The sequence below is a fragment of the Lissotriton helveticus genome, chromosome 1_1 (genome assembly GCF_964261635.1).
Source record: "Lissotriton helveticus chromosome 1_1, aLisHel1.1, whole genome shotgun sequence".
NCBI classification, from domain to species: domain Eukaryota; kingdom Metazoa; phylum Chordata; class Amphibia; order Caudata; family Salamandridae; genus Lissotriton; species Lissotriton helveticus.
In genome coordinates, this window is record NC_136057.1 from 34,261,306 (window position 1) to 34,273,294 (window position 11,989).

An 11,989-nucleotide genomic window follows, 5' to 3' on the forward strand; every position below is an offset into this window, starting at 1 on the left:
AGCTAGAAGAACTACGAAATAGAGCCCTGAATAAGTCCATGAGGACAAAACGCATTGGCTCCTCTTTTAAGGAGAATAATAAAAGATAAAAGAAGAATATAAATAAAGAACTTTCTAAAAAAATACTTTAATGGAGTTTTTATGCATTTTATATTTGATTTGTATTATAATTGTGCTGAACTATTATGATCAAAAAGTGGGACACATTGATCAGTTGTGGTGCTGAACCCATTTTGGTCATTTAGGAGAAATAAACAGATTTCTCCTTGTTACGCCTCACCTGGGAAGTCCTAGCATTTTGACGCATTACTTGGTTTACTAGTGTTTGGAAATCTAGGAATATACCTACAACCATGGGTGGATACATGGGAACAACCACACTCCACCCCTGGAATGCCTCCTCCATCTAGAGTTACTGCCTTGCAGGACTCCAGATTTACTATGCCACGCAAGGGGGCTGTGCGTGGCATAGTAAACCTGACTTAAGGGCTTGCATTACCTTGCATCATCTTAGGTGATGCGAGAGCATTGTAAGCCCTTGATAAATATGGGCTGTAATTTAGAAAAATTAGACACCTATTAGTAAGTGTCTTGTTGTTTGTCTATTGGAGTTTGTTAGTTAACTTACCCATGAGTCGCAAGATGTAATAAAGAAAAACAGTATCACACCCAGATGTGAAAGTCTGCTACTAAGGATTATTTGAATCGGGCCCAAGTAGACTGAGCCGGCACCGTCACAGGTGGGAGAACACTGTAGCGCAGGGCCACAAATTAAGGACCATATTTATGGCGAAGGAACACCACACAGCGTCACCTTGCTGCGCTGTATTGCATTACAGGGAAAACGCAGGAATGCACTGTATTTAAAAGAATGCGACTCATTCCTCTCCTTGTCCCTGCGCTGGTACTATTTTGGCCGCCTAGCACCAACGCAGGCACCCTTGCACCATTGAGAGGCAAATCTATGTGTGCTGCAAAATGCAGCACACATAGAAAGGGGAAGTAATGAGGGGAATAAAGATATTTCTCCTTGTTACTCCTCATCTGGTGAGGTGTATCTTTTTGGGGCATCCCCAGATTTACAAGTTCTTGTAGATCTGGAGATGCATCAAAATCAATGAAAGTTGCGTGGGAACACCGACACAATCCCCATGGAACACTCACCCAGGGCAGAGTAACGTAATACAGTAATTTGCGCTGCCCTGCATTACTCCAGATTTTTGGAGCCACTCAGATCAACGGAAAGTGGCTTTGTGTGGCTTCAAAATCTGCCTCAAGATTTGTATTGCTTTTGCAACAGGTTGCGTGGTACAAGAGCGACACAAATGGCCTCATAAATAGGCTGCTAATTGGCTTGTAAGGAGGCCTTTTTTTTCAAAAGTTCCTCTGAATTTTGGACAAATTAAGTGGCCTGTAAGGAGGACTATTTAAAAAGTTCCACTGAGTTGTGGTTATGTGAGCCACAAGAGCAGTGACTCTGTGGAGTGACTGTTGTTCTCGCAGGCGCGAGGCCGGCAATTAAAGATGGCCGCTTGCAAATTGCAGGATGGAAGGCGCCCCGTATTCAAGCTTGTAAATCATCGAAACATTATTTTAAGGTTCAAAATAAAATATTTTTTATGATTCAGTGAACATAACAATAATTAGTTATAAAAAATAAAATAAAAAATAACTTAGAAACCAAGGAATGAAAGGGAAGACAGATTTAAAAACAGGACAGGAATGCAACCTCAAAAAATAATCTATAACAGTTATCTGTATATCAGTACAAATAACTGTAAAGCCATAAATACAAAAAACACTCTTGCATAAATACGTTAATTATATCATTGTGATGTTTTCAATATCCACGATTCATAATGTCATAGAATGCGGATTCAATGATTAGCCACTATTCCTTCATCATATTAAGTCCTCTCTCAACTGAGTTGCCTTTTTGCCTTTATTTGTACTCCAGTCTTTGCAGGATAACTGTCATGGTGCAGAGACAGGATATTGAGTAAAAAATATCAAGTTGCACAAATATCGAGTCATTATTATCTTGGTTCAGAAATATCAACAGCAAGAATATCGTGGTCAAGAATATTGAATTAAGGTAAGTAGTATCGATTTTAAAAAATTGGAAGTGTTTAATATCTTGCAAAAATATAGTTGTATAGTAATATTTACCCCTCCGCTATCCAACACGTTCCCTACTGTTGCACTCTTTGGAGTGGGAATAGTAATTGTGCCCCTCTGCTATCCAACACTTTACCTACTGTTGCACTTACTGGAGTGGAAATATACATTTTTACCTCTCCACTTTCCATCACTTTCCCTACTGTTGCAGTCACAGGAGTTGGAATAGTAAATTTAATTCCTCCGCTATCCAAAACTTACCCTACTTTTGCACTCACTGGAGTGGGAATAGTTATTTTTAGCTGTTTGCTGTCCAACACATTCCCTACTGTTGCACTGATTGTATTGTGAAATGTAAGCTTAAATATTTTTCTAATAGATTCGTTTTAATTTATTATAGATTTTAGTTTTTTTTATATTTTAAATCATTAATATATATTTTTATTTTGTATATTATTGTAAACTTTTAACATAAATTAAAAATAATAGTTTATTAATTGTTTTAAAGTAAATATATATGTTTAAATTATTGTTTGTGTGTTTATTTTTGTAATTAAGTGTATTTGTTATATTAAATTAAAATGTATATTACATTTATTTTATTTTGTTAAAATTATATTTAATATTTAATATATTTAATATATATTATTTTATTTTATATTTATATAGAAGTTGATATTTTATACATCTATATTTTTTACATCAATTTTTTGAGTCAATATTTTTGTACTTACCTGTTTAAGTATAGGAGTCGCTATTTTTGTTGTCTATATTTTTTATTCTATATTTTTAACGTTGATAATATTGACATCGATGTTGTGTCAGTGACCCAATTGTCTTGCCACGTCCTCTGTCCTGGAGGCACACCATGTCCATGACCTGTCTTTTGACGTCATCTGTGGGGTTCATCATTTAAAGGCAGCACAAGCAAAGTAAGAAACACACTTTTTATTGAAGTAGGATCACTAAAAGTGTGTATGCACACTGCTAAACTTTCTAGATCTAGTGTTTCAAAAGGAGAAATGTATTTTTTATTTTTGATGGAATGTTCATTTCTGAAGTAGCATTTTAATCACCCTTAAACATATTTTCTTGAAAATAACATCTAAAGAGCATTAATCTTTTAACATATTTCTCAAGCTTGCAGAACGTGTTGCTTTCCACGTTAAAGACCTTCCATTTCCCACATCGTCAGTTCTCAAATATGTATACACATGAGGTTCACACAAAGGGGCTGTATTAGTACTTTGTATGTACGTATGTGGTATTTCCATAGCATGAAGCTAGCCAAAACGGTCAAAGACAACTTTAGAGTTGAAGAGTGACAGGCGTGGCGGCTGGTTTGTGGACGGTTAATGCATTGTGATGCTGTGTTCTTTAACTCATTCCTAAAGTGAAGCACATGTATCACTGTTTCCCACAACCCAAAGTGTGGAACTTTGAACCTGGTGGGATTGCCAACTATCAATCCAGTTTACTGACAAGGCCCTGAGAGACATACTTGTTTATAACGTGTATTTTGTAAACCACATGTTCACCCATAGGCCTCTTGGCACTGAATAACAGATGTTTATCGTTACCCAACTCAATGGTACTCATTTTATTGATCTCAGAAGGATGAAAGGCTGAGTGGATCTGCCAGGATTTGAACCTGTGACCATGAGGTTGAACACCGGCCCCTATAGTGGAGGCATTAGTCCACTAGGCAACCAGACCTGGCTTTATGGCGATAACGGACTGAGATAAGCCAGGCTCAAACTGGGATAGTGTAATTGGCCCCACGTAGACCACATAATGCCAGGGTGAGCCCAGACTTGCTATGTTGGAGATGTGCAAGCACCAATCGCCACAAAGTCCACATTCTGTGGGAATGAGTGGCTACTGGACCTAGCCTGGGATTAATAAAAGGCTGTATTGAATATTGGGAACCCTCTGAGGGCTCAAATTGTACTAACTAATGACACATATGACATCCCAAACATTGCACACTAGCGCTGACCTCAGACTCTGAAAAACCCTAACAATACCACACTGCAATATACAGTTGTATTACATTTTTAATATGGCATTGCATCTGAGGGTAATATATAAACTGAACGATCAAAATACAAAATGTGAATATATATTAGGGAACTTAGGGGCTCATTAGGATGGCGGGCGGACCTGAGTCTGCCCACCATCCCTGCAGTGTGTGGACCGGCCCCCAGACTTGCGGTGGTCCTGCACCGCGAATTAGGATGCGACTGCCACAATGGCAGTCGCATTCCGCAATTTAACATTGCGGCATGTGCTGCTGGCAGCAGCACCCGCTGCGATGTTAAAACCACATGTCTAGCATTTCACTGCACCACATGGCAGGTACCACACGGGGCCTGACACTTGGTGCAGCGAAAAGTAGGGGGCTACCATAGGTACCCCCCAAGGGCACCCCACCTCCCCCAGACACAAGGGGGGCCCGCAACATCCCCTAGACCTAATCCCTGCCAGCCTTTTTAAGGCGGCATCAACGCCATGGAAAGACCTTCCATTTCCCACATCCTAATATGGCGGACGGTGCCTGCTAGGCAATGCCACCATATTAGTGGCCCTGCTCCGCCCGCCAGGCAATCATTACGATTGCCACCGTCGGAAAAGCGGTGGATGGGATATACGTCTGTAACTGTAATCTGAGAAACTGGGTTCGCGTCTCGGCAGCGACGCTGAACATCCTGTGATGCTGGGTAAATCACTTAATCTCCCTGTGCCTAAAAAAAAAATGTATGTGTCCTCATGTAACGGAACTGGTGCCATGTAAAGAGCTCTGATACCCAATACCTTCGGGTCAAGTTTGTGCTTTATAAAACACAGTACATTTTTTAAAAATAAAGTAGACAACACATTTCCGGAGGACCTAATTTTGGCGAGTCTCCTTTACAATGCCCAACCCTCTGCAGACCATTGATGCACGAAGAAAAGAGGAGAAGGACTAATAGGCACCCTTGCTTCAGCCCATTATGTGTTACCACTTTACTTGACAGGCCCTCGTTGCCTCCCATCAATATCTGTGCCCATGTTAGGAATGCAATGCAACAATCACTCTTAACAGATGCCCTGGAATCCCCATTGTTGCCAGTTTCCACCACAGTCTCCCCCAGTCAACCTGGTTGTAGGCCATGGAGAAATCAATAAAAGCAGCATATAAGGCCATTTCCCTACCTATTGGATATTTTTCAATCAAAGTTTGTAAGACAAACATTTTATCCAGAGTGCTGCTTTGCTTACGGAATCCCGCTTGTTCTACGGGTCCAAGGTAATTATCAAAAACCTAATTCTGGAGGTGAAGAAGTATGCTCTTGGCAAGCAGTTTTCTAGTTGCATCCAGTAAGGAAATCTGGCTAAAACTGTCTTAGGGCCCTCTTTGCATAGTGGAACCACTATGCTTTCTTTCCAGGAGGGCGTAATAATTCCATAAGCATAGCGGTAGGAAAACACTGGGTAAAGGATATGAGCCCATGCCAGGCTATCTTGTTTAATGATGGCTATCGGGAGATCGACCGGGCCCATCGCACCAGAATACCTTCCCCCTTTAATATAATAGTCCTTTTCCTTACAGGAAGGAGGGGCATATGTGTTCACCAGGGAAGGCTCAGGAAATGACTACTAATTAAAAGTATTCCTGGTGTTTAGTGCACATAGCTGTGAGATATATTGGGTCCATTCTGCATCGGATATTAAAATGGCTTCTGCCTTAATTCTACAATCACATAATTCTGCAATTAGTGTCCAGTATTTACGTGAGTCACCAGAATGTGCGACCTCTCTCAGTTTGATCCATTTGGAATCCTCTACCCCCTACGTTCGGAAGCAAAGTCTGGTTCTTACCCGCTTTAATCTATTAATTTCCTTTTGCATGGAAAATTATGCATTCTTAAATTGATCCCTTACTAAACCATTCAATTCCCAATTTAGCTTTTTTACCTTCCACAAAGTAACCACTGGGTGGTCGATACCACTGACTAGTTTTTTACTTCCACATAATATAAATAGAGCCAAATACTTCTCAAACTAACTAATGGGATTTTCCTGACCAGGACCAGAACTCGCATTTTTTGACTTATTGAATTTTTATTAGACCAAAAGGCCCGCCATTTGTTCTATTGTACATAATAGTTGAATTTCTCGGATTCCAACGGTCAAGCATGTTAAATTCCAAATGACCATCAATTTCCTTTGCTCTCGTCGGTTTGGAACCTATGCGCCCACACTCTTCCTCCAGCCCTCAGTGAAGGGCTCTTTCATGGTAAATTAAGGGTCTCAGGCCCTTCAGTTAGTTTATGATTCCTAATGGAAATTCTAGTTCCAAGGTGTTTTTAAAATATATCCCAAGGTAAACCACCAGCCCCCCTTCCTTCCACTCCTGTCCTGAGGAAGACCCTGGCGTAAGGGATTGTAATAATTGAGCCACTTTTGTGAGTTTGGCACCCTGTGATGACCCTCACCACCACCATTTTAATTGATTTTAGTGTGTTCCTTAATGTAGGATGGTCCTGCATTTGCCTGCTTCTTTTCTGTTCTGTAATCTTGCTGTCGTTCAGTGGGAACTGTTACTGAGTGGAACAGTCTTGCCAAGAGCAGACTGCGGACTCAAACAACTCGTAACGACACCCACCCACGCTGCTTGACACACGCTGGACCCCATCTTCTCCGCAAGTCCCCACGTCTCCTTCTACCACACCACCGAACAACACTGGACAGACCACAGATGCGTCCACTTCACCTTCAGGAAACCCACCACACACCACCGCACTCAACAGATGCCTCGGCGCTTCTGGGGCAAGGTCACCGAGGACCAACTGACCACTACCATCGCCCTGGGACCACCCGCCGACCCCACCGCCCCGACACCACCACCATCAACCTCAAACAGTGGATCAACGACTGCGCCGACACCCTCGCCCCACTCAAGACCCCCGCCACCAATCACACCAACAAGAAGGCTGCATGGTTCACTGAAGTCCTCCGGAACCTCCAAGCGCACCTGTCGGAAGCTGGAGAAGAGCTAGCTCCGCGACCGAACACCAGACAGCCACACCACCCACAAGAACACCACTCGCAGACACCACCAACTCATCAGGACCGCCAAGAACTGCCTTCAAGGACCGCCTAGACAGCAACGCACACAACAGCAAAGAGCTCTTCAACATTGTCAAAGAACTCTCCAACCCCAGCTCCCACACCAACGACATTCCACCATCACAAGACCTGTGCGACTCCCTGGCCACCTTCTTTCACCGCAAGATCACCGACATCCACGACAGCTTCGACTCTGCCACCTCCACATCCACCGCCGAGACCACCACCCATGCGACCAACACCCACACCAGTCTCCTGGTCACTTGGTCCAACGTCAGCAACGAAGACACCATCAAGACCATTAACTCCATCCACTCCGGATCCCCATCTGACCCATGCCCTCACCACATTTTCAACAAAGCCATCACAACCATCGCACCCCATCTCCGGAAAACAATCAACATTTCATTCGAGACAGCAACCTTCCTAGAGAGCTGGAATCACGCCGAGATCAACGCCCTACTGAAGAAACCCAAGGTGGACCCCAACGACCTCAAAAACTTCCGGCCCATCTCCCTGCTCCCCTTCCCGGCCAAAGTCACGGAGAAGATCGTCAACAGACAGCTGACCCACTCCCTCAAAGACAACAACATCCTGGACCCATCCCAGTCCGGCTTCCGCAGCAACCACAGCACCGAGACTGCCCTCATCGCCATCACCGACGACATCAGGATCCTCATGGACAAAGGAGAAACAGCCGCCCTCATCCTTCTGGACCTATCAGCAGCCTTCGACACCGTCTGCCACTGCACCCTAACAGCGCGCCTCCATGACGCTGGAATCCAAGAGAAGGCCCTGGCCTGGACCACATCCTTCCTCTTCGGCAGAACCCAGAGCGTCCACCTCCCACCCTTCCGCTCCAAGACCACCAAGATAATCTGCGGCGTTCCACAGGGATCATCCCTCAGCCCGATGCTGTTCAATATCTACATGGCACCACTTGCCCACGTCGCACGACAACATAGCCTCAACATCATCTCCAATGCCGACGACACCCAGCTGATCATATCCCTCACCGAAGACCCCCACACCGCCAAAGCCAACCTCCTCAGAGGAATGAAGGCCGTCGCCGAATGGATTAAGGACAGCAGGTTGAAGCTGAATTCTGACAAGATGGAGGTCCTCATCCTCGGCCCCACCCCCTCTGCCTGGGACGATTCCTGGTGGCCAACATCGCTAGGAACAGCCCCAGAACCCACCGACCACGCACGCAACCTGGGGGTCATCCTCGACTCCGCCCTCTCCATGACCAAGCAGGTCAACGTCGTCTCCGCTTCCTGCTTCAAGGATCTTCAAATGGATCCCCTCTGACACGAGAAAAACAGTCACCCAGGCCCTCGTCACCAGCAGACTGGACTACGGGAACGCCCTCTACGCAGGAACAACAACCAAGCTCCTGAGACGGCTGCAACGCATTCAGAACGCCTCGGCACGACTGATCCTCGATATCCCCCGAAGCTTCCACATCACACCACACCTGGAAGGCCTTCATTGGCTCCCCGTCAACAACAGGATCACCTTCAAACTCCTCATCCACGCACACAAAGCCCTACACAACGCCGGACCAGCATACCTCAACGACCGACTCAGATTCTACACCCCCACCCGCAGCCTCCGCTCTGCCAACCTCACCCTCGCCACAGTTCCACGCATCCGGAAAACCACCGCCGGCGGCAAATCCTTCTCCTACCTCGCCGCCAAGACCTGGAACTCTCTCCCTACAAGCCTACGACAGACCCAGGACCTGCTGGCCTTCAGAAGACTTCTCATGACCTGGCTTTTCGATCAGAAACAGCACCCCCCAGCGCTTTGAGACCCTCACGGGTAGGTAGCACGCTTTACAAATGATTGATTGATTGATTGATTGAGTGTGTGTCATGAGCATTTGAAGGCGTGCAGTTGTGTAGGAATGTGTCATTGGTGAGAATTATGAGTTCTTACTATTGGCTTTGACCATTCTGTTTTCTGACTTTACCTTGCTTTATGGCAGTGCTGACTATTGCCTTTGACATGCTCTCATGTGATCTTGCTTTTCAATGCCATCTTGCTTTGGGCCTTTCTATCCTGCACGAAGGTGTTTTGCTTTCACTTGTTTTCTGCACTCTGTGTGCTCGTAGAAACCGCTTCTTATCAGAGGAATGTACAGGCTTCTTCTCGAAGTCATAGCAAAGGCCTGATCAACCAATGCTGTGTCCTAAGCACGGAGTGGTACGGAATCTGATGGGAAAAGGAGGTGTGGCTTGCTAAAAGCTTCAACCAATGTTTCCATTTGTATTAAAAGGGGGAGCCTCCACTGGTCCTCCCAAAAAGCAAGTTCTGCGCTGCTGTACAGACCCTCATAATCTCCCATCAGGATGGTGGCAATGTCGTGTCCCATAGCTTCTTAGATTCCAAAGCAGGCCTTGTGAGGGCATCCTGACCAGGGCAGTATTCCTCATCAAGGGTCTGTAGAAATATGACCACATCATCTCCCCTTGGATGCAACTCTTTGAGGTGACAGAGTGAACCCCGACATCTTCAAAGCCGCCTGCTTCCTGCACAAAGCCATCAACAGCAGCAGCCCGCTCACCATCAGCCTGGAGACGAAAAAATGCAAAAAATTAAAAACAATGCGACGGCTATCTACATTTGTGTACCCATGCTCTGGAGTGACATGAACATGTCCATCAGGACCGCCCCCAATCCTGCTCCAATTTAAGAAACAGCTGAAGACACACCTCATTAAAAACAGCACATTATGATGAAGTAATACGTCATCTTCCATGCTTCGAAACCAGATACCCTTCAAGTATTCATTCACTCTCTTCACCTTTTACCCTCTCCTGTGTTCCACTGTTTTTCAGTAAGGTGTGTACTACATTAATAACATATTCATACATGCAAATCATAACTGTTATCTGCCAGTCTTGATTCATAAATAAATTTAGTTTAAGAAAGCACCTGTATTCTGCCTATCTGAAATCAAACTATACCTGTATCCTGCCCATTTCAACTCAAAACATATCTGTGTCCCGCTGTCTCATCTCAAAGACGCCTGTGTCCTGTCTGTCCCAAATAAAAACCTCCCTGTGCCCTAGCCACCTCAGTTACAGACATGCCCTAGGCCTGCTCATCTACATTCAAAACATGCCACCTATTTCCTGCCTTGCGCAATTCAAAACATGTCACTTCACAACATACCAGATTCCTGCCCATCTACATTCAAAACATGCCACTTCACAACATACCAGATTCCTGCCCATCTACATTCAAAACATGCCACTTCACAACATACCAGATTCCTGCCCATCTACATTCAAAACATGCCATTTCTCAACATACCTGATTCCTGCCCATCTACATTCAAAACATGCCATTTCTCAACATACCTGATTCCTGCCCATCTACATTCAAAACATGCCATTTCTCAACATACCTGATTCCTGCCCATCTACATTCAAAACATGTCACTTCACAACATACCTGATTGAACGAGTAGCAGCTGCTACCGGATGGGGGAGGTGAGGGGCGTGTGAGAAGTTGGCCTGGTATATGCTGTCCACTAATTACGGGGACCAGGAGACTTTGCTGATGACCAAAGTCCGGAGGGGAGTTGTGCCACAAAGGATGTCTAGTGCTAAGGGGTCAGGGTCCGGATTGAACACCAAAAGCCTTGGCAAATGCAACCCACATGGGCAGAGGAAACAAGTTACGGTGAGGACCAGCAAGGTCCAGGACACACTCCAAGTTATGGGGAGTCAGGGCACATCTGGAGCAACCAGGGAAGCCCACGGGAAATCAAAGTTACCCTTGCAGGGACCCACAGGCCAACGGCCTAGGGATCGCGAAGGGACCTCGAGCTGACTCACGAAGTGCAGGCCCACGGAGAACTCTTGGAGTAGAGGCCGGAATTTTCAGTGGACATACTGCTCGGGGTCAGGACTACAAGTAGCCTAAAGCACAGCCTCAGGGATTGCCAAATAGCGTATGCTGCAGCAAAAGTACACGGTGCACAGGAGTTCAGGTTGCACAGTCACCACAAGGGATACTGTTCTCAGGATTGCTGAAAGAGCAGATCACCCTCAGAGACACTCGGGAACCCACCTCCTGTGTTGCAGAAATCTTCAGAGTCCCCAGGAGCTTCGGAGATAGAAACTGGTCAGATTCGTTAAGGTGCCTACTTCTGGAGGGGAGTAACTCCTTTACTCCAAGGGAGATTCTTCTGTTGTCCAGCGAAGTGTAGACAGTCACCGTACTTGGTTTCTGTTTGCAGAGTTTAGTCCAAGTAAAAACTAAAGTCCTGTAGTCAGGTTTCCTACTTTATACCCAAGTAAGGGGTTGGACAAACTCTGGGGACCCTCCTAGGGGAGGGACTGGACAGAGGGGTGGTTACACCCATGTCCTTTGTCCAGTTTTGTGCCAGAGCAGGAGAAAATGGCTCCTGCAACCGGTTGGGCTGGACTGTGCACAGGGACACCAAATGTGCACCCAGTGCAGACTTTCAGGCTCTCACACAAAACCCAGCACCCTGCCTTCAGGATTGATAAGGCCTGCATAGGGGTGACTGATAGGTTTAAATGTGCAGTGATTTAGAATAGATATGGGTAACCTATATATAAGTAAGGGATGCATGCACCACCTTACACAGGCTGCAGTAGCAGACCTGTGGTGCCATTTTGAATGGTCTCTCGGGGTAGCATAAAACATGCTGCAGCCCCTGGGAGACCTCTGGGGTACCTATGCCCTGGGTACTTGGTGTACCATATACCAGGGACTGATA